The sequence below is a fragment of the Budorcas taxicolor genome, chromosome X, assembly GCF_023091745.1.
Source record: "Budorcas taxicolor isolate Tak-1 chromosome X, Takin1.1, whole genome shotgun sequence".
NCBI lineage: Eukaryota > Metazoa > Chordata > Mammalia > Artiodactyla > Bovidae > Budorcas > Budorcas taxicolor.
In genome coordinates this window covers 105,041,499-105,065,269 of record NC_068935.1, presented here as the reverse complement: position 1 = coordinate 105,065,269, position 23,771 = coordinate 105,041,499, and the positions used below count along the sequence as shown (strand labels likewise).

Below are 23,771 nucleotides of genomic sequence, written 5' to 3'. Positions count from 1 at the left end.
ATGGCCACACTGTACTCTCTGAGGTGAAGGATATACTCATGGACTTAAGATTTTTTTATCAGTTACAACACATTGGTTTTTCTATTAATTCTCAGTTAATAAGAAAGCTGGGCCGCAACACAACACTGTAAGCACTTTGGTTCGTTGCTGCTTCTCCGTAGAACCCAGTAGGAGGGTAAAGTGAGCAGCAGGCCGGGACCTTCTCTGGGGAAAGGGCAGGCCTTGGTCCCTTTAGTGTTCATGCTGTGATAGGCGGGGCCTTCCTAGTGGGAGTGGTACAATACCCTGGGCCTCCGACCCAGAGCATAGGTAAGGAATTGTTCTAGCAAGCTCCTCTGAGACACATCTAGAAAGTATCCTCAAAGACATATTTCTTTAGTCTTTAGGAGGAGAATGAAATGAGAACAGTGGCAGTTGCAGTTAGGCCCATTATCTCATCTAATCTGCTTAACAACCCTCCCAGGTGGCTGTCATCATCCCCCTTTGAGGAAAAAGAAAACTGGGTGTTAGAGAAATTGAGTAACATCCAAGGTTGCACGCCTGAGTGCCAGAGCAGGAAGCCCAGCACATTAAGCCAGCACTCACATGCCATGGGGAGCAGGGTGGCCTCTTTCTACTGATTGTATAGTCCCTCCTGTCTGGAATGTTCTCTCCTGCTTATCCCTTGCCGTCAGAGTCTATTCCATCTGGCAGGCACCAGCCTAAATGTTAACTGTCGTGAAGCGATTTCCTGTTCTCTGTACCCACAGGGCACGTGTTTGTCCTTCTTGTGGCATGGCACATTCTGCTGCATGTTGACTTATTGTTGTCAGACATAGTACCTGCTCTTACAGTGCAGTTCTCAGTGGATGGCTCTATTGCTGCTGCTTTGGTTTCAGTGAGGAAGTACCCACTCGCATCATCAGTGGGGCCTGCTTTGGCAATTTCAAGTTCAGGCTCCACCTTCCCTTCATCTCTGAGCAGTGATCCTTGCTCTTTTTTTTTTTTTAAATTTGTATTGGAGCATAGTTGCTTTACAATGTTAGTTTCTGCTATACAGAAAAATGAATCAGCCACATGTATGCATATATCGCCTATTTTTTGAATTCCCCTCCCATTGAGGTGACCACAGGTTGCTGAGTGGGGGTTCCTGTGCTACACAGTAGGTCCTCATTGTGCTTGTGCTCACTCATGTCTGACCCTCTGTGACTCCATGGACTCGAGCCCACTAGGCTCCTCTGTCCAGGCAAGAATACTGGAGTGGGTAGTCATTCTCTTCTCCAGGAGATCTTCCTGGCCTAGGGATTGAACCCAGGTCTCCGGCATTGCAGGCAGATTCTTTACCATCTGAGCCACCAGAGAAGCCCCTCACGTTCTCATTACTTATCATGGTTTCAATAGTATGTCTATACTAATCCCAAACTCTCAGTTCTTCTCACATGATTCTTGTTCTTGAGGGATGAGAATATTTCACCTCACAGGAATCACTGTGAAGTGATTTTATATGACAGTCATTGATTTTCTGATTGTATTTGTCAGACCAATTCTTTTAGGAACTTCAGCTGTACTGGGATTTTTTTTTTTTTAATATATACCCAAGCAAAAATGAACAGATCTGGTTCACTTTTTGCTGTTAACATACCTTCATGAGTTTTTAAGGGGAATAGGGAGGAAGGCAGGAAAAATAGAAGTAGGTTTAAATATGCCAGTATCAAAACTGGATTTTCTTTGCATTTTGAAAGTCTGAAAGGTAATTGAAAGGTAATTGAAACTTGTTTTACCAGGATTGGACGTCTAGAGAGCTCTCTTTGTAAGGTAAGGAAAGCTCTAATTTCTTGAGCCCCTGCTCTCTGCTGGCTCCACATTCAATGTGCTTCTGTTCCTTCCGGCTTCCCCCATCCCCCTTTGAAAACTCATAAACATTACGAACAAAATATGGGAACAAATGGGCCATTCCCAAGATCACATCTTATCACTGTTTTTAGAGTGATGGAAGCTGGCTCCGTGAGGTGGTGCTCAAGGGTACATCGGCCCCAATCTGATAAAGCTGGCTTGACTGCAGGCCCACCTTCCCCTGAGCCTCCCAGGTGGCTCAGCGGAAGAGAGTCTGCCTGCAATGCAGAAGACCCGGGTTTGATCCCTGGGTCGGGAAGATCCCCTGGAGAAGGGAATGGCTACCCATTCCAGTACTCTTGCCTGGGGAATCCCATGGAGGGAGGAGCCTGGCAGGCTGCAGTCCATCGGGTCGCAAAGAATCAGGCATGACTGAGCAGTGAGCACACGTGCATACCACCTATCCCCAGAGCTCTTTGTCTGCAGCATTTGTTGTTCAGGGAGAAGCCCTGGAATTTTCTGTGTGGAATAAGAGACTCTTCCAGTCAGTCTCTCCTGAACAAGCTCTCTCCACCCTCTTGCCAAGACTGACTTGATCAGATCACTTGCACTTTGAGATGAATTGCTGTTTTATTGCCTGTTAAGGGTATTTTTTTCTCCCTTAATGCCAAAATTTAACTATGAAATATGCCTTTTAAAGTGACATTTCAGGGACTCTGACATTTATCTGGGAAGGAAAGATTAGAGCAGGATCCCACCTCATGCTTCTCAAATTACATTAAGTAGAAGATCTGCCTGAGAGTTGTGGAGGACTCAGCTCTGGAGGTTAAGTCACAACAGTGAGCAGTACATTTCTTTAACACTTTCTAGCTTTTAGGTAGAATCTCAAGCCTGTGAGCCCCTATTTCACGTAATCCTGACTATCATGAGCTAAGTCTGTGATCCCCAACTGACACATGAGAGATGGGGGGCTTTGCCCAAGGTCACACATTAGGGCGTCACGTGCGTGCATGTTAAGTTGCTCCAGTCATGTCCAGCTCTTTGCAACCCCTTGGACCATAGCTCACCAGGCTCCTCTGTCCATGGGATTCTCTAGACAAGACTACTGGAGTGGGTTGCCTTGCCCTCCTCCAGGGGATCTTCCCCACAGAGGGGTGGAGCCCACCTCTCTTGCCTCTCTTGAACTGGCAGGCAGATTCTTTACCACTAGCACCACCTGGGAAGTTACATTGTGACAGTTGAGTGATGGGGAAAAAAAAAAAAAAACAAACCACTTTTCCTGTTGCTGTGGTTTGAGTCTTATCATGAGGCAGAGGACATGTCAGGATTGGGTATGCTGCAGGCCCCTCAAGAGGTGATGGACTGCCCCAGCCCCAAGTGGGCCAGCTGACTGTTATGTCAGTCCTGGGCCCCCAGGAAACCACTGCCCCTACTCTCCAGGGCCTGTTGAAGAAAAGTATTAAGGATTCCCCACTGTGTGCCCTGACTTGGTTGGACATGGTGTGCAGCCCTGGCTACTAACTCTGTGAGGGCAAAGACAGGGCAGCTCCCTAGAGCTTAAATGTCAGATTTAAATATAGGGGATTTAAACCCTAGGAGAAATTATGACCCAAGTTGGGCTTTAAAGGATGGCTAGAATATTGATAGGCAGGAAGGAGTGCTTTTCAGGTTGCAGAGAGTGTATGAGGCAAGGTATAGAGTTGAGGCTGTTGGCTCAAACAAATACAAAGGAATATACAAAAAAAGATCGCAAGCGGGGGTCATTTCCAGCCACGTGGTTGGTTGCTAAGTCTCAGGAGAAAGGACTCCATGCTAAAACGTGGAATTGAGATGTTCAGTTCAATCGCTCAGTCGTGTCTGACTGTGACATCTTTGGGACTGAGATGTAGCCTAAAATAAACTTGAGTTTCCCTGATTTTACTAAGGAAAGGAAAACTGTTGGGAAGGATGCTGGGCATGAGAGGAAAAAACTTGGTGACAAGAGGACAAAGCACAGGTTAAGAAGGAAAAATTGGGAATTTAAGCCAGTTTTGCTTTCCTGGTAATGAATGAAATGTAGTGAATGCCTTAGAAGTGAGGGCAGAGAGGATGGTTGGTATCTTTGCTGTAAAAGACCAATGAGGTAACTCGCCAGAGTTCACAGCATCCCAGGAATGCTCCACGCTTCTGTCACTCCTGTGGTATGAATTTTGCTCTCGGTGTAGGATGGATGCTTCCAGTGGTTGCGATAAAATGAGTGGAGCCCAGACTACACCCCGCTTCTTCTCAGACTGCGCTGACCTCAGTAAACTATGCACAGGAGAGAGACTTGGATTCAATAGGGTGATGCATAGGTTAAAACTATTCCAAGTCACCTGTTTAGGGGATCATTTTGCTGAGAAACTCTGATGCTTCTGACCTTGAGTTTAAGCAGCAGCACTGTTATTCTGGTGGTGCTCTGTGATACATGGGCTTTCCTGGTGGTCAGACGGTAAAGAATCCACCTGCAATGCGGGAGACCTGGGTTCAATCCCTGGGTTGGGAAGATCCCCTGGAGAAGGGATCTCCAGTATTCTTGCCTGGCAAATTCTATGGACAGAGGAGCCTGGCAGGCTACAGTCCATGGGGTTGCAAAGAGTGGGACACGATATATGATGACTTGGATTCTGCAATATATAATCTATTTTTATAGCCTTCTGTGACTGCAGGACAGTGATTGGGAATGGGGAGAAATCACACTGACATCAAAAGAAATCTTCGTACAGTATGCCCATAGCTTGGTTTTCACTAATTCAATGTGTCTTTTTTAAAAAATTTATTAATTTAATTGGAAGATAATTACTTTACAATATTGTGATGGTCTCTGCCGTACATCTACATGAATCAGCCATAGGTATACATGTGACCCCTCCCACCTCCCTCCCCACCCGATCCCTCCTGGTTGTCATAGGGCACTGGTTTTGGGTTCCTTGCGTCATATATCAAACTCCCACTGACCACCTATTTACATATGGTAATCCTTTTTAAATTTGTGATGTTTTCAATTTTTTAATGATGTTTTAATTTCAGAGTAAATGGAATAGTATCACTGTACACAGCCCTGATATTTTAATTTGTGACATTTGCAATTTCTTGATGATTTTTAATTTCAGAGTAAATGAAATATTATCACTATACATAGTCCTGATAAATTGACTCATGTTCTCCAGAAACTCTCTTACACCCTCCTCTGTAAAAGAAATTGTTTAGAGGCCTTTAAAGGGGACACTTTGAAGGTGTCTGGATGGATTGATGAATGACTTGGATTCTAGTCTTGGCTCTGTGTTTTGTTTTTTGGTGTCTGCCTCTAACTAGCTGTGTGATCTTGGGCAAACATTTTGGTTCTCTGGGCCTCAGTCTTCTCATTTATCAAATTGTGGGAGTTGGAGTAGGTGATGATGTTGATGAAGATAATGGCTCACATTGAAAGCTTCTGATGCAGTAGGTAAGTACATCGAGTGCTTTATACATCTTAACTCAGTCCTCCTATCAGCGCAGTCAAGGAGGTACTATCACCCCTCACCACACAGGTAACTTGCCACACGTTTGGGTAACTTGAAACAAATCTCTCAGATGCTAAGTGGTATAGACATGATTATTCTAACCCAGGAAAGCTGCCCCTGAGCCTGTTCTTATGGCCACCGCTGCCCCCAGCCTTTCACTCCTTCCCTGCTGACATAGGTGACTTCTAATGTGCTATCTGAGGGGGAGAGGGCAGAGGGCTAGGAAACGTCCTGACCTCAAGTGTTGTAGTGAAGCCACCCTGGTCATCTGCACTCATCCTCTGACAATCCCAGGTTGAACCTGCTCTGGCGGCTCATTGCTCCCTTGATGTGTGGCATCTCCTGAGATGCTGGTTCTTTTAGGAACTTTTAGTCCTGCTGCCCTAGAAGCCCTTTGCTGCCTGGCCGAGTCCAACCCCCCCCTTGACCAGGATTCCTGCAGAAGAATCCCAAGCAGACCTGCAGTGGAAGGAGCTGCCAGACCCTGTGCCTGTTCCAAGAGCTCAGGTTAAAACAACTTGTTAGCACAGATTTGAAAATGAATGAAAACAAGCCTTTTCTCAAGAAGGCAGAAATTTGGCCATGCAGAAAATGAGGAGATGGGTATTCTCTAGCTGCAAAAACCATATGTGGTTTGTTTTTTTAATCCTAAAAGCCAGAGCAGACTTCTGGACTCATAACTATCTAGATGCTTAACAGAATGAAAGACGCTTCCAAGGGGCAATTCGAAACGTAAAAGGATTCTAGGCAGTCCAGGTTCTTGGTAGCATTCATGACTGCGGAAATACTTGAAAGAGTTAATAAGGTCAATATTAATAGAATAACAATGGAATAGATGTGATTTTTGTTTAACATTTCCTGCTTATCAGGCATGAATGGCTACTGAGTACATTAGCCATATTGTCTGTTTCAACCACTCATCAACCTAATGAAATAATACAGCCATTGTACACGTGAAGAGCTCGGAAGTGTAGGGTTGTGTTTTTTGGTGTCTGCCCAATTTTTGTTCAACTTAGAGTCCTGCGTGTCTGTCACCTGGCAACAAGTTACTGAACTGACAAGTTTCAGACTTTTTATTGGTCAAATGGACTTAAAACTATGGACTTAAAAAAAATTTTTTTTAATTTAAATCTTTTTTGTAATGAAGTATAGTTGATTAACAACGTTGTGTTAGTTTCAGGTGTACAGTAAAGTGACTCAGTTATCCATATACATGTATCTATTCTTTTTCAAATTCTTTTCCCATTTGGGTTGTTACATAACACTGAGCAGAGTTCCCTGTGCTATACAGTAGGTCATTATTGTTATCCATTTAAAATATAGCAGTGTGTATATGTCCATCCCAAACTCCCTAACTATCCTTTTCCCCCTGCCTGCCCCCCTCCCATAACCATGCTAGTTCTCTAAGCCTGTGAGTGTCTGTGTGTTTTGTAAATAAATTCATTTGTATCACTTTTTAAAAATTCTGCATACAGGCGATATCATATGATATTTCTCTTTGACTTACTTCACTCAGTATAACACTCTCTAAGTCCATCCATGTTGCTTCCAATGGCGGCATTTCATTCATTTAATGACTGAATAATATTCCGTTGTGTTATGTGGACCACATCTTGGCAGAAAACTCTGACATAAATCATAACAATTACATTTTTGATCTGTCTCCCAGAGTAATGGAAGTAAAAACAAACAAATGAGACCTAATTAAACCCAAAATCTTTTGCACAGCAAAGGATACCATAAACAAAATGAAAAGACAGCCCACAGAATGGGAGAAAATATTTGCAAACGATATGACCAATAAGGGGTTGATTAGTCTCCAAAATTCACGAATAGCTCATGCAGCTTATAACTATTGGTCATTCATCTGGCCATTGGTGGCATGTTTTCGAATGAAGCCTTAAAGCTTTGGGGAAAGTCTTCTGGCAAAAAATATAGATACAGGACCATAGAGCTTTTGCTCTAATAGCATTTGTATTGCATGTTCACTAATGAAAGGAAAAGCCCGACAATTTTGTGGAGAATGGAATGTGGCTGTGGGTCTTATTAGTAAATTTGGTGTGGCCAGTTGGCTCATAGAAATAAACATGTAGAGCTGTGTGGTTTTGTGAAGATGGCATTTGTTTTTGGGCTTCCCAGGTGGCACAGTTGGTAAGAATCCTCCTGCCAATGCAGGAGATGCAAGAGACGTGGGTTCAATGCCTGAGCTGGGAAGATCCCCTGGAGGAGGAAATAGCAACCCATTCCAGTATTCTCGCCTGAGAAATTCCATGGACAGAGGAGCCTCGTGGGCCACAGTCCATGGGGTCACAGTCAGAGACGACAGAGTGACTGAGCACGCATTTGTTTTTACTCTTTCCCTAAGGTGGCAGTAGCTTTGAGTGGAAGGATTGGGAAGGGATGGGTGTGTGCAAAATGGAGGTCCTCAACCAGAGATGTCAGAAACCAGATGAGAGTGATGGGTGTAGCTGGAGAAAAGGAGTTCACACTTACCATTGCTTGGAAGAGTTTTTGAAATTCCAGATTGTCTTAAAGGAGGGCGTGAGCTTTTTTGTGCTTGCCAAAAGGAGTATAATTTTAAAAGATCAGATGCTCCAGTGGCTTCACAGTTTAAGCGCATAATGATATGATTTATGTGCTGTAATTATTTGCATTCCTCTGAACTGAAATGTCTGTAAATTTTAAATCATTGCATTCAAGTGCAATTTGAATGGGGTGTTACTCGATTTTAAAAATTTCACCTTTCAGAGAGAGCAAGTGAGCTGGCACCATTGCAACATCCTTGCTCTCTTGACTTCCAGAATATTTGTTGCCAGAAATTGGTACCCATGGGAGAGCAGGTTGTCGAAACTCAAGAGTTCTTTACTAGGGTCACTTAAATCCCTGTGTGCTCCACTTAGAAAGAACAAAACTGATGTGTGTCTTAAAGATAACTCAACCCCAAAGCCATCTGACCTTCAGAGAGAATTAAGATGCTCCGAGGAAAGGATAGACATTGAAGTTTGGAAAGGGCTGTCCTGACTAGAGCTTTTCTTCTGATGATGCTCAGCTAGAAATGCAAACATTTGAAAAATTATCTTCACTGCTGTTCTAACACAGAAATTCTGACAGGTTGGTTTCACTAGCTAGAGTCCTTTGGTTACACTCTGTCAATTATTCTCCCACTGGATTAAAGGGAGAGGACACACACAATTAACATACAAACCATCATAGTAAATTTGTCCTGAGTTTTACTGAAGTACATTTCTGTGATACAGAATTTTGTGTCACAGGATTCTGTTTTTAAGCCTGTTAATTTTGAAAAGATACCAAATCTATTGATAAAACAAGCATTTGTTCAGTGGGTACTGTACGCAGGGTGCCATACTGGGGGCTACTGGAAATGTAAAACACAGTGGATCGGTTCCTGACCACTACTGCTTGCATGCTATTAAGATGACAAAGTGTTGGGATTGACACACACACACTGCTATATATCAAATGGATAACCAACGAGAACCTACCTTGCAGCACAGGAAAGTGTACTCAATATTTTGTAATAACCTATAAAGGAAGAGAGGAGAAGGTGATGGCACCCCACTCCTGTACTCTTGCCTGGAGGGTCCCATGGACAGAGGAGCCTGGTAGGCTGCGGTCCACGGGGTCACGAAGAGTCGGACACGACTGAGCGACTTCCCTTTCACTTTTCACTTTCATGCATTGGAGAAGGAAATGGCAACCCACTCCAGTGTTCTTGCCTGGAGAATCCCAGGGACGGGGGAGCCTGGTGGGCTGCCGTCTATGGGGTCACACAGAGTCGGACACGACTGAAGTGACTTTGCAGCAGCAGCATAAAGGAAAAGAATCTGAAAAGAAGCGTGTGTGTGTGTGTGTGTGTGTGTGTGTGTACATACATATGTAAAACTGGCTTCCCTGGTCACTAAGGAATCTGCCTGCAATGCAGGATACCCAGGTTTGATCCCTGGGTTGAGAAGATCCCCTGAAAAAGAAATGGCAACCCACTCCAGTATTCTTGCCTGGAAAATCCCATGGAGAGAGGAGCCTGTGGGCTACAGTCCATGGGTTGCAAGCGTTGGACATGACTTAGCAACTAAACCACCACCATATGTAAAACTGAATCACTTTACATGTGAAATTAACATATTGTAAATCAATTATACTTCAATATAAAAAGAGAAAAAAGAATAAAATTATATGACACGACAAAAAAAATGACAAGATGGACACTTGGAAACTTTCAAGACAGATCGAAACTACAGTTTATGAACTGACGTGGTTGTAGCAGTGTTTATTGAATAGGTTTTATTTTAACTCTTTGCTTTGGAGTCTTTATTCTCAGGGTTTGACTACTCGAGAGCCCTAGACACCAGATTTCAGCACAGATGGAGTTCTGTAGTTGACAGCAGGTTGTCAACCCTGATTCCTATACATTAGGGTGATGTTGTTAATAAACTCCCTTCAGAGGAACTTCATGTTTAGAGAACCAACTCAGGCCCAAGTCAGATACACAAAATAAAATGAATTAAACTAAGTGTCAGGCAAGTTAGTTTATAAAAGTTACTAATATGGTATAATCAAAAAGACTTGGCCTCTGAACCGGGGCATTGGGTTTTAGTTCTGTCTTGGGGTCACAAAGAATTGGACACGACTGAGGGACTGAACTGGTCCCTTACGGAATGTGGGACTTTGGTGAACACTTAATTTTCTCTGCACCTGCTCCTTCATCTTGCAAATGGCAGTGTGAATTGTGTGTGCCTCATGGGGTTGTTACGAGTATTCAGTGGAATTTTCTGAATGAAAAAACTTTCGAGATGGCAAAGCACATTTCAGACATGAGGTGATATTTTAATGTTACTACTTACGTAAGATCCAAGAGCCATTTTCTTCCTCCTGCTGTCTCTAATGATGATATAACACCATTTCTTTCCCTACTCTTTTTCTCCTTGTGTTTTGCAATCCTTCGTCAAAACACATCTCAATCAAGATAAAGATCATCTCTATCACCCCCTCCTGTTAGTCTCATCCCCTCTGTGGATAATCACTCTTATGATCACTATCAATGTAGGTTAGTTTAGGCTCTTGCAATTTAAATGACTGAAGAATCAACAGATGCCAATATTATGTTATCCCTGTGGTGTAATGGGGGCCCCTGGTGCAACCTCAGACTTGTTTGCCTTTTTTTTTTTAACTGTATCATTTACTTAAAAAAAATTAATACACTCTAGCATTTTGGAAGAAGGCAATGGCTCCCCACTCTAGTACTCTTGCCTGGAAAATCCATGGACAGAGGAGCCTGGTAGGCTGCAGCCCATGGGGTCGCTAAGAGTTGGGCACAACTGAGGGACTTCACTTTCACTTTTCACTTTTGTGCATTGGAGAAGGAAATGGCACCGCATTCCAGTACTCTTGCCTGGAGAATCCCAGGGATGGAGGAGCCTGGTAGACTGCAGTCATGGAGTCGCTAAGAGTCAGATACAACTGAGTGACTTTACTTTCCTGCATTGGAGAAGGAAATGGCACCCCACTCCAGTGTTCTTGCCTGGAGAATCCCAGGGACGGGGGAGCCTGGTGGGCTGCTGTCTGTGGGGTCGAACAGAATCGGACACGACTGAAGTGACTTAGCAGCATTTTGGAAGGTGCTTGTTTCATATGTACTTGGTCCTCAGGCTCTTGCATCTTCCCAAATGGTTGTGTTAACAGATTGCAACACAGCGGGATGCCTTTTCCTACACAGTATTCTCCACAGTTGCCTGTTTCTCTCCCGGCAGCCAAGCTCTCATCCTCCTGTCGGCAGAGTCCCGGCTGCAGTCCTGGGAGCCACTGTCAGCTGAATTGGCAACACCCTTAGAAGAGGGCTGGGTTCTAACCCACTGTGGCGATAGGGGCAGTGTAGGCGTGAGGGTGTCCGCAGGAGCCCGCCAACCCCATTGGAAGATTTAACAGAGAATGGCTTCGGTCCATAGAGTGGACTCTGTTCTGGAACCTACATGTTATGTTAGGGTTGTGTCTTCATTTATTTGAGGTCCCTTGGCAGTGAGCTTCAGGTGTGGTCAAGGGCCCAAGCCACATTTTGAGGGAGGAGCTTAGGACAGGATCTGACCTCCTGGGAGTTGCTGACGGTGTACTTTCCCCACCAGGCACCTCAGTTAGGGGTCAGGACTTAACGCTCATGTAAGCTGGTTCTGGCTGCCCGACTGAGGTGACCCCAGGCCCTCTTCCGGGCAAAGGCTTGTGCTGGTGATGGCACTCTCTTAAGAGGCAGTGACTTGGTTTTTCTTCCCCCAGAATGTCCTAGTGCTGCACACATTATAGAGCGTCTAAAGCGAGGCCAAGAAGGTAGACTGCGTTGCAGCCCCTCTCCTTTGTTCCCTGAGGAAGGCCAGGCTGATCAGTGCGTTGCCCAGCTCACAGGAGGTGCAGATTTGATTCCTGGTTGGGGAACTAAGACCCTGCATGCTGTGTGGTGTGGTGGGAAAAAAAAAAGAATAAATTAAGCAGCGTTCAAAGGAGATAAGTACAGTGGAGAAAAATAAAGCAGGGAAAGAAGGAAGTGAGAAGTGCTGGAGGACCAGGGTTCCCACTTTAAAGAGTCACTAGGGAAGCGCCCATGGAGGAGCAGAGACTTGAATGAGTGATCTTAGAAGTCCAAGCAGAGGGAAAAGCAAGTTCAAAGTCTCAGATAAGATGAGGCATGGGGACATGGTCTTGCCCCCATCACAGCCGGTCGTGTCAGAGGTCGCCTGACCTGACTCTGGACCCCTCACATTCTCTCCTCCACAGATTTGAAATCAGTGTCCTTCGATCTCTGTTGGATGTTTGCCTTAGGTGGTGTTCTCAAGGGAGGCTTTTGTCACTGTGTGGAGAGACCCAGTCTACGCACATGGAGAAGAATGTGGCAAATGTACAACGGAGGCACAAGCCACGGAGGCGCTTGCTTCTAGAGGAGGGAAAGGGTACGTCCCTGGTACCTGCCCCCAGAGCTGCCCCCTAGGGTGCCCAGGGCCCTCAAGGAAACCCCTCCCTTTTGCTCCAGGTGGCTGGTAACACTTTTCCCTGCAACCTGGCAGTCCAGGCTTGTGATACTTTCTTGTTGAACAATGCGAGGTCAGATGAGTTGTAAGAAGAGTTTAGCAAAAATAACAATAGCTGTTGGTCTCAGAGGTCACAATATACCCATGGTGCCTGCTGGCCCACCTGGGCAGCAAGGCAGTCACTCACAGTGTGTGCCAAGCCTTCAATGGCTCTTCACGTTGAGTGCCAACATAGAAGATATGACAGCTTCCCTTGCGCCCAGGAAGGAATGTTGTTGGTCCTTAGCTCGTGTGGAGTATGGGGGCCTCAGCTGATCTCATCCCTTACACGTTCCTTGCAGTCACTTTCAGCCAGTACTCTCTGTCAGTGGGGAAGAATCTCTGCTTTTTGCTGGGAAGCCTTTAAAAAGTTTTTTTTGTTTGTTTTTAAATTTTTATTGGCGTGTGTACAGTGTTATGTTCATTTCAGGTGTACAGCAAAGTGAATCAGTTATACATATGTCTACTCAAAAAAGAGTCTTTTCCCATATATGGGAAGCCTGTTTTTCAAAAGAAGGTAAATGGTGACTGTCAGGGAAAGAGGGGACTTAGATTAGTGGCCCCTGAGTTTGGGGTGCCTGGTGACTTTTCGGAACAGCTCATTTGCTAGAGTCCCCGGCAGTCATGTTTGTTTCTAAGCACAACATGGAGGCAAGCATTAACATTTGATGCGGGTACCACACCCGACTGTTGGTGTGTCTTCAGTCCTTTTTATTTGTCCAGACCCCCACCCACCTCTCGCATCCCAGGCCCTCTCAGCAACCTCAGGGCTAAGGTCAGGTGCCTGTTGATTTGTCCTCCATGAGGCTTGTGCTATGAAAGCACTCTCTCTGATCACATTTAGTCATCGAAAGCAAGTGCTCAATGTCATAGTTAACACTCGAGGGGCACATCTGGGGTTGGGCTGGAAATGGGGCAGTGACTTGGTCACCAGCAGAATGTTCTGGTCCACAGAGTGTTTAAAATGAGGGTGACCAGGTAGCCTGCTCACAATGCCTCCTCTCCAGTGGGAAGGGGTTCCCACCTTCAGTGGGAAGGTATTCACAGAAGCTTAGGGTGCAAGGTACTGGGTTGGCCAAAAAAATTGTTTGGTTTTTTCTTACCATGGTATAGAAAACCCAAACGAACTTTTTGACCAACCCAGTGAAATGACAGTCATATGACATAGGTGATGAGTCCTAATCGTGTTAAGGAAATGATTACTATCTTGGAGCATCAGGGAAAGCCTCTGGGTGGAAAGGGCAATTTAGTTGTGTTTTAAGGGTCCGGAGGACCTGGCTGGGCAGTGATGGGGCAGGAGGGTCGAGCACACAGAAGCAGCCTGTGACAGGCAGGGGTGAGCTTCGGGTAAATAGTGGCGCTGTATTTGTCCACACATAACCAAGTCCTAATCACACAGCTCTTCTGAGAAGCTATGTACTTATTTTAGAGAGAAAAGATTTCTGATGCAATACACCATTACTAGTAGCATTTTATTGGACACCTTCTTTTTTTAACTTTCAGTGTCAGGTTTTTGAAAGAGTCTTTTCCTCTATGTGAAAAGTATGAGGATTGCCTCTGTAGCTTTGTACATTTATCTTTAACCAGCTTCACTGATGCTGAAAGCCAGCCAGGAATGCCTGGCTGAGAAATTGTGGAGAGTGTGCCTATTTGCCTGGGGAAGATGGTGGGATTAGAATAATCAAACCTTCCTTCAAGTGCCGTTTCCCCTTTTTAAAGAACACAGCTCATGTTGGTTGTGATGTCATTTCACTGAGCACGTATTGCTCTTACTCTTCATGTGACAGAAGTATGTGGCCTAGCATTTATGCTTGCAGATCAAAGGAAATGTTGTGGGACTTCCCTGGTGGTCCAGTGGTTAAGACTTCACCTTCCAATGCTAGGGGTGAGGGTTCAATCCTTGATTGGGGAACTGAGATTCCCACATACCTCGCGGCCAAGAAACCAAAACATTAAACAGAAGCAATAATGTAACCAATTCAATAAAGACTTTAAAAATGGTTGGGATGATCCTCAGTTCATTTCCAAGGCAAACCATTCAACATCACAATAAATCCAAGTCTCCGCCTTAACCACTAATGCTGAAGAAGCTGAAGTTGAACAGTTCTGTGAAGACCTACATGATTTTCTAGAACTAACACCAGGAAAAAAAAAAAAAAAAGGTCCACACACACTAAAATGACTTCTTTAAAAAAAAAAAAAGGGGAAGGAAAGGTTGCTTGGAGTCTGGGAAAGTGGTTGCCCTGGTTCCTGTGTTGCTGCAGGTACTGTTCATTCATGTATGAAAATCTAGGGAGGTAATCAGCCAGGAAAAGCACAAGGCTTCCAGGGCACTAGGCAGGCTCAGAATGACTTTTCAGGCAATTCTGCATTTGCTGCTAGCTTCCCATCCATAGGACTTCCTTGTTTGGAGACAACAGTCTTTTTCCCTCTAACTTTCCCCATTACTGGCTTAAATAGAGATCTTTGAGGACTGGCCTACTAACACAGGTACCAGGTCTAATACAGTTTCCAACAGAAAATGCATTCTGAGGTACACACTAGTGTATCAGTAATCTGGAATGCAGCCCCATTCATCCATTGGAACATGCCCAGTAGGGGGCTTAGGGGAGGGAGGCCCAGGCCCTAAGAAAGGAGAACGGGAAGACCATTGCTCCCAGGGGCAGTCTGTAAGTTCCATCTCTTCCCATCCCTGCCTTTCCCCATATTTCCTGCATGTTGAACATTAGAAATTGCCTAAAGAGCTCGTGGAAATTGATTCAGAAAGCTGGTGTTCTCATCATGCCCTCTTAAGGTGCACTGGGGCAGTGTAAAGAAAACCAGGCTTGTCTTTCCATCGCTCACCCACCTAGAGGGGAGGACCAAGGACTGGGTAATATTGGGCCAAGAGGACCCCTGCTCTAGAAGGTGGCTCACACAGGAGGCAGAGATGGTGATGGTTGGGAAACTGCCTTGAGGTAGGACAGAGATGAATTTAACTCAGGCCTGTACCACTTAGCTTTGTGGCTTTGATTGAGCACATTGCTGAACCTTTCAGAGCCTCAGTTTTCACAGCCTGCTTTTTATCTGCAAAACAGATGACTAGTAAATGTGACAACCCTATATAGAGGGCACAGTGTGTGCGTGCTCAGTCCTGAGACTCTTTGCGACCCCATGGACTGTAGCCCGCCAGGCTCCTCTGTCCATGGGATTTCCTAGGCAAGAAGATTTGAATGGGTTGCCATCTCCTCCTCCAGGGGATCTTCCCCACCCAGGGATCAAACCCATGCCTCCTGTGTTTCCTGCATTAGCAGACAGATTTTCTACCACTGCACCACCTACTCAGCAAATGCCATTCATCACAGGCCCATACACCCAGTTAAGTGTATTTCTGAACTGTGCCCTTAGTTCATGAAGGACTGATTGCATCTCCCTTCCGGGCTGTAGGGCAGTCAGATACGATACCACTACCTCAGCTGGTGACTCAGCCCATTGCTTTGGGTCACACCTACTTTGAAAATCAGATGACTCCACAGCTCCATAGTGGTTCTCCTCATGTGTGTTTCAGCCATGGTCTCTCATTCCTCTTCTCTGGGGGAAAACCCAAACTCAAAAGTACCTTAACTTTCCCCAGAACATGCTACGGTTCTCTGTTTGCATGTCAAGCTTTACTGATTCTTCAGATTTGTATCTGATGTTTGTGATTGTTAACCTTTCTGGCTCATTCCTATATACACATCTGGTTGGTTTTTTTTTTTTTCATCTCCTGTTTTTTAAAGTATCAAGCTGTAGCTGGAACAGAACATGTTTCCATTTCTCTAGCTTTTCCTGCTTGAAATGGGAGAAATAATGGACAGCCTTTTTTAGATAAATAAATTGGAAACCAGCCTGCGGATCTGCGTTTTTAATTCTGGCAGCCAAATTCTCAGGGTTGAGAATCCAACCTGGCCTCTGTGCCAGGATGCAGGATACTGGCTTGTGAGCTTTTCTTTGTTAAGTGTGGAGAGTTTGGGAGAAAGAAACTTAAGCAGGCCACCTAAGAGGACGTGCAGGGAAGGCAATGGTTGAGGGCCAGTACTGTGAGTACCTATTCTGCCACTTGGTGGTGACCACCTCAGGCTAGTTTCATAGAGTTATTAGGAGGATTGCTCTAGATAAAGCATTAAAGCACTTAGCCTCATGCTCATGCCCAGCACATAGTAAGCGCTTGTCTCCCCCACCCCCTGCCATAGTACATTTTTCTTTTTAAAAGAGAGAGAAATCTTGCTGGTGTAAGCACTGCTTATTCTCTCAACTCTCAATCATCAATTATAGTCGTGGAGTTACAGCATGCTAGGCTTTGATTTATGTTTCCATTAGTGGTGATGGATTTAGGTGGGACTGTTCCATGCTTTCTCACTTAGTCCCCCTTGTGGTCAAAAGCAGAAATGGATGAAGCAATGTGCTGGATAAGAAGCCAATGGGCCAAAGACTTGAATTGTATCTCAGGGCAACTTCCCCGGGCCTTGTAAGAGTCAAGTCCACCACATGGCTTCCTTAGTGCGGACCCATCTCATGGCCTCCAAAACTTCCCCTTGCTCACCTGCCTGTCATCTTATATTCAATCACTTAACAACTATTTACTGAGCACCTACTATGAGTGGGGCATTTCTTTTGGCTCTGGGGCTACATGAATAAAACAGGGCCCAATTCCCAACCCTCACGGAGCTTGCAGTCATTTTTGGGAGACAGACTAAGAAAGTAAATTAAGGAACTTCCCTGGAGGTCCAGTGGTTAAGACTCCACGCTTCCACTGCAGGGGTGCGGGTTTGATTCCTGATTGGGGAACTAAGATCCCGCATACCATGCGGGAAAAAAGAGTGAATTCAGCAGTGTTCAAAGGAGATAAGTACAGTGGAGAAAAATAAAGCAGGGAAAGGAGGAAATGAGGAACGCTGGAAGGCCAGGGTTCTCGCTTTAAGAGTCATCAGGGAAGGGCCCACGAGGAGCAGAGACTTGAATGAGAGATCTTGGAAGTCCAGGCAGAGGAAGGAGCAAGCTCAAAGTCTCAGAGGCAGGAACCAGGTCAGGAGTGGTGGGGGCCGCAAAGAGGCCTGTGGAGCTGAAGTGTGGTAAGCACGGAGGAGCCGGTGGAGGTCCTGTCAGAGGAGGATCAAGGGGTGCAGGTCACGTAGGGTCCTGCAGGCCAGGCTGAGAACATTGGCTTTGGTTCTGAAACCTGGAATGTGTGGAAGAATTTTTTTGCTGTTGAATTTTTAAAAATTGATTTTTAATTGGAAGGGGAGGAGTTTTGAGTAAAGGACTTCGGTTTGAACAGATCACCCCGACTGGGTTGGAAAGAGAGCATGGGGGCAAAGCTGGAGGCAAGGAGAGACAGAGGAGATGGTGGCGTAGCCTAAGTAATACTGCTGGAGATGGCAAAGTGTCTTCTTTGTACTTTTCTGAGATGACTGAGGTTAATTCCCCTCCCCCACAGTATTCTGCTCCACTTCTGAAGTTTTCCTGTGTGTCTTTTTAAAAAGTATTTCTTTATTTGGTTGCCTGTGTCTTCGTTGTGGCATGTGAACTCTTGGTCGCAGCATACAGCACTTAGTTACCTGGCCAGGGATCGAACCCCAGGCCCCTGTGTTGGGAGTGTGGAGTCTTAGTCACTGGACCACCAGTGGAAGGCCCCTCTCTGTGTGTCTTACTTGGTGTGTGCAGTGTAGATATTTGATGTTGGAAGTTACTTAAATCACTAATAGAAATGGGTTTTTTCTTCCCCCATAAATCATCTCAGGAGGAAGTTAGGACCACTAAAAGGACAACACTATCTCATCATTGGTGTAAGAGTCTTGTTATTGAATACCACACACACATTTCTCCCACAGATGATGTTTTTACTCATTTAATACTACGTCATCTGGCATGATGTCTTACCCAATTTCACCTGCAAAGAGGCATGAGTTCCCTCTAACACCCCACCGCCTCCACCCCCATCAACACTTAGAGCACAGGCTTTCAGGGATTTCTTAACCGACTGACTTCCAGCGTCTTCTGTTTCCTTTTTACCTGTATGTATAAGGCACATGGATAAGTGTAGATGTTTGAAAGATGATGATCTCATATAGAAATTATGCAAAGAATGTTTTCACTTTTGGGAAAAAAAAAAAAACAACGGAACTCCCAGGAAGCTAAATCTGCTCAACAACATAATCCCGAGAGAGACGTGTGCTCTTCGGTCACAGATTGGCATTCTGGGTCGTGTTTAAGGAATCATTGTTAGGACTAGTTTAACTGGCTTCATTCCCATGCAGTGACTCCCAAGGCCTTGGGACAGAATGTCTGATTGACCTGTTGTCTGGGAAAATCAGGCGCAGGATGTGGGTGAGGCTTTGATGGAGACAAAGGACGTAAAGGACCTTATTTCCTCCCATAAGACCCTTCGAATCTTGATGGACACACAGTTAACAATACAGGGCAATACAACAAGATGCAAGGCAATACAGGGCAATACAACAATACGAGAGATAAATGCGTGGTCAGCACCAACTGTCTGTCAACACGCATCAATAATAGACTTGTAGCTCTTGTTTATACACTTACCCCGATGTGAACTTCTTTTAAAATATCTTTTCTTATTAGCATGGAATTTGATCCCTATTTTCAGAGCACTGATGAGGGGACGTGGTGTCTGCCCACAGCTCTTCCTTTGGTTGGTTGGCCCTTGCTAAGGAGGCTACGGTTTGGGACTCCTGCCACTCTCCCGCCTTTCTGTGTGTGAACTGGCCCAGCAGACTTTAAATATGAGTGAGATCAACTTGGGGGTTCCATGGAGGAGGCGTGACATAAAGCAAGTCCCCCCAACATTGAGCTTCTGTCATTTTAGCCACTGCAGCTGGTCCTGATTTCTAAGCACTTAAATCTCCTTGTAAGTGCTGGCCCTCATTCTTAACAGGCATTCACCTATATGCCATCTATTTAAATATCTGAGTCATTGGCAAAACCAGAGGTCTGAACTATATCCAGACAGTCTTAACCTCTGGTTTGCTCACTTCTTTTTACATGCTCCTGGCGACTGGAAGTCAGAGTAAGATGCTTCCTATTAGTGTAAATAAAAGCCCTCAGTTTGTTTTAAACATTTGCAGAAACAGTAATACTTACCAATAAAAATCCACACCAAGAGGCTCAGAAAAAGCTGCCTGATATAATGGAATGTTTCTCAATGTGCTAATAAACATGGAGGATTTTCTTTTTTATTCTGGGGCCTTTGTTAAGAGATTTGTTTAAGAGGGTGGAGACCTAAAGTCCAGAATCTTTTAGAATAATATCCAGGAAATGTGAAACCAGTTCAGGACTGCCCATTCTTTATCATTTCCTAATGGGATATACAGAGTCCCTAATAACATGTTTGCAAATTTCCCATGACCCTTTGTTGAATAATGGAAGTAAGTATCAGGTGGAACTGCTTGGGCTGCATTCGAAGGGGGTGAGTTTTTCAGCTAGTAAAAGGCTGTATTTTGATAAAGTGGTCTTTATTATGATTTGAGCAGCAGCAGAGCCCTGATTTTCTGTAATAGGCCTATTTCAGGTGTCTCTAATGTGTTCAGACCCAGTTTTTAATTCAGAAATCACTGTGACCCTATTGATCCATTTCCACTACTTTCTGGGTCTCTAGGACGTTAGAGAGATGGCTTGGTCTCCAGCCAGCCACCTGCATGAGCCAGTCCCCAGCTGGACTCCCCCGGGCTGAGCACAAAGCCCAGTCACACCGGCCCCTGGTAAAAGCTATTGACCAATGTGGTCTGCTTCCACTTCCTGAGATACACCCCTCCCTCACTGTCACTTCCAGCCTCAGCTCTCACCTGCATCTCGGACTCCCTCCCGAACTCCAGTCCCACATCCACAGCTGCCTTCAAACTCAGTCTTAACAAGTCAGCATTTAAGAGCATCTCAGTTCTCTATCTTCCTCTTCACAACTTCCCTAAATCTTTTTAATGATACCACTAACCTCCCTGCCACGGAATGTGTGTCCTCTTCTGTACATGTACACATTCACCCATGCACATGTAAACGTAAAAGTGACAGATCAGAGGGTTGAATTGGCTAATATACTTGCCTAGAAAGAAATTGTTGTTTGCTCACTAAGTCCGTGTGAGCCCGTGGACTGGAACCCACCAGGCTCCTAAATAGCACAATGCATATATCTTATTGCTCTTAAGATGACAGTGTCATCTTCATATAAAAAGTAAAGCTTGTTGATATGCTGGTGATGTTACACATTCTTGGATGTCTGGGTATAACTACGGTGCATGGCCCTTTTTCTCTTTCCCAGCAAGCACTTGTCACCTTGGAAAGCTGGCAGAACAGTCGACTAGCCTTGAATCCAGACATGAGTTGACCTTCCTGTCCCCACAGGTGATGGTTTGTCAGTCACAGGGAGGAACTAATAAACTTCCTGGTGCTTATTTGCCCAGTGGCACATGTAAAAATGCATTTCAGAGAGAATAGGCATGTCAAGTTTGAAATTCGGACTTGTTGTATCAGAGTGTAGTTGCTGGAGGAAGCCCCGGCAATCAGGTTTTCCCACCTCCTGATCTTACTGAAGGGGGAACTGAGGCCCAGAAAGGTTAGGCAATCTGCCCAAAGTCACACGGCTTATTAGTGACAAAACTGTTTCTGAAGTGCTAGTATTGTAACCCCAACTCTAGAGCTCTTGCACTCACCTGCCTTTTAAATATGTTGAATCTTTCTGCTGCTCATCTGATGTGAGTCCTCAGGCCCACTGAAAAACCCCAGTAAATCCTGGTCCTTAGTCTATTTGAACGTATTAAACATTAATACAAATAACTCATAATAATAGCTTAAGTTGTAAATATGACAGCTTTACACTGTTACTTCTTCACACTTAAGAAGTAAACTTCCATCAGCTCATGGGTGGAAGCTGCTGGCTTCTCTGTCTTTCTGATTGCTTTATCCATCTCTCTGAAACCAGGTCAGCAAACTGCAAAGACTTGCTCTCCCCCGCTGTCCTCTCAGCACACACACACACGCGTAAGTGAACTGAAAGCAGAGTTGGTTGGATACTTTTCCTTTTAAACCCTAACTTCCAAGGACCTGGGTTTTCATTATTGATGATGTATATGGAGTTTCTGTGTCAGGCATTTTTTCCTGAGTTACAGAATCATCTGGAATGGGGGAAGAACATTTCCCCATATCTGGGTGTCGTGTAGAGTGAATTAACCTATAAACCTCTGGGATAATTGAATTGTGGCTTTCACTTAAAATGGCTACCTAGCTGAGATTTCTGCCCACAGTCTCTTCTGCCTGTTCATTTCTGTTAGCTTTAGATTGTGTTTTCTATCCCATAGAGCTTCTTAGGGAAGGGTGCAGCTTCTAGACAGCTTGTGCTTCTAGAGTTTAATTTTCTGTTATCTTTTTCCCCTTAATTTCATAATACATGGCTCATAAGCCCCGCCTTCTACATGAGCGTCTTCACATTATCCTAATGATGCCACAAACTCCTATTTAGCATATTGTGTAGTTAAAGAAAAAGAAAATATGTGGGTTTTACTCTGTCAAACCCAAACCTAGCACAGCCTTTCATGGGCACGAGAGGAGTGGCTACAGTTGAATCAGGAGGTCTGTGGTCTGCATGCAGAAAGGGAGTAGGCTCAAGAAAATGCCTCTTGATAAAGAAGATGTGGTATATATATACAATGGAATACGACTCAGCCGTAAAAAGAACACAATCATGCCATTTTCAGCAACATGGATGGACCTAGAGATGGTCATACTGAGTGAAGTAAGTCAGAGGAAGACAAATATATGAGATCACTGACATGTGGAATCTAAGAAAAGAGTACAAGTGAACTTAGCAAAAAAACAGAAGTAGAGTTATAGATGCAGAAAATAAACTTGTGGTTACTGGGGGGTAAGGGTAGAGGAGAGAAATTGGGAGATCATATACATGTGGGCATATAAACTGGGATTGACATATACACAATCCTATATATAAAATAGATCATAAGGACCTACTGTATAGCACAGAGAACTCAATACTCTATAATGACCTATATGGAAAAAGAAGCTAAAAAGAGAGTAGATATATGTATAAGAGACTCACTTGAAATTAACACAATATTGTAAATCAACTATGCCCCAATGAAAATTTTAAAAATAAAACAAGTTAAAAAAAGCCTTCTGGGTGTGTGAAGTGGATGGCACTGCTATGTCCGTGGCCACTCTCTGAGGATGAGGGTGCTGTGAGGAGACTTCCCAGTGTCCTCAGTGCTGACCTGTCAGAAGCAAGGGGGCTCATTCCTCTCTGGTATCTGTTCCCCCTCTGTCTCCACTTCAAGATGAACATAAACCTCAGGAAGTCTCTTCCAGAGCATTTCAGACACCCCTTGGTACAGTGGCAAACCCATCTATGGTTTTCTTTCACTATAATTTTCAAGTAATGTGATCACACCAGACCTTTTCTAGCTCTGATCTACTTTCTCTGATGCTGCCATTACAGTTTTCTCAGTCTCCTCACCAAGCCTAAATTAGTAGTAGCAGAAGGTGCTCCGCTCCCTGTATATTTTGAGCTGTGTTGCAGGCACGCAGAAAATACTGAGCCACCATGAGATGCTGCGAGTTAAAAAAGACCAGATGCAGCCTGGCTGCTGCTGGTGGGCACCAGGCCTGCCCTCGTTGTTTGTGGTCGATGCAGGAGCATGGGGGTGGCGGGGCCTTCACCAGGCCACCCAGCGTGGGTTCGGCTCTAATCTGTCCCCTCCTTGGCTGCGCTATTGGCTTCTTGCAAATTGATTCTTCTGAGAAGGAAGCAAAAGTTCCATGAGAAAGCCAAGTCAGTGACATGCTGCTTGATTTCAGAATTTAAGGTCTCTTAAGAGCTGAGACTCAAAATTGCCTTGGTGAACTTTGAACCCACTTATTCACTGCAGCCCAGTGCATAAGAGAGAGAGCAAGAGAACCTGTTCTTTACTTTGTACTCTGCGGGTGCTCACCAAGGCACATGTAGGCGTGAGTGTTGCTGTGTGTGTTAGCAGGGTTCAAGGAAAGAACATCTTGGGACTTCCCTGGTGGTGCAGTGGTTAAGATGCCACACTTCCAATGCAGAGGGCACAGGTTCGATCCTTGGTCAGGGAATTAAGATCCTGCATGCCCTGTGGTGGGGTCAAAAGAAAGGAAAGAAAATCCTATAGTATGTTTCTTTTTCTTGCTAAGAAGCATTATTATAGTAGGAAAGATGTAAGTGCGTGCTCGTTTGCTGTGTTTTATGGGGCTTCCCAGGTGGTGCAGTGGTAAAGAATCCACCTGCCAATGCAGGAGACACAGGTTCAATCCCTGGATCAGGAAGATCCCATGAAGAAGGAAATGGCAGCCCACCCCAGTATTGTTG

At 44.8% G+C, this 23,771-nt stretch overlaps 1 protein-coding gene across 1 annotated transcript in view; it reads left to right on the top strand.

Moving 5' to 3' along the window:
• TSPAN7 (tetraspanin 7) overlaps positions 1-23,771 on the top strand; it is a 129,186-nt gene that overhangs the window by 77,484 nt on the left and 27,931 nt on the right. The gene's annotated exons all lie outside the window — the stretch shown is intronic.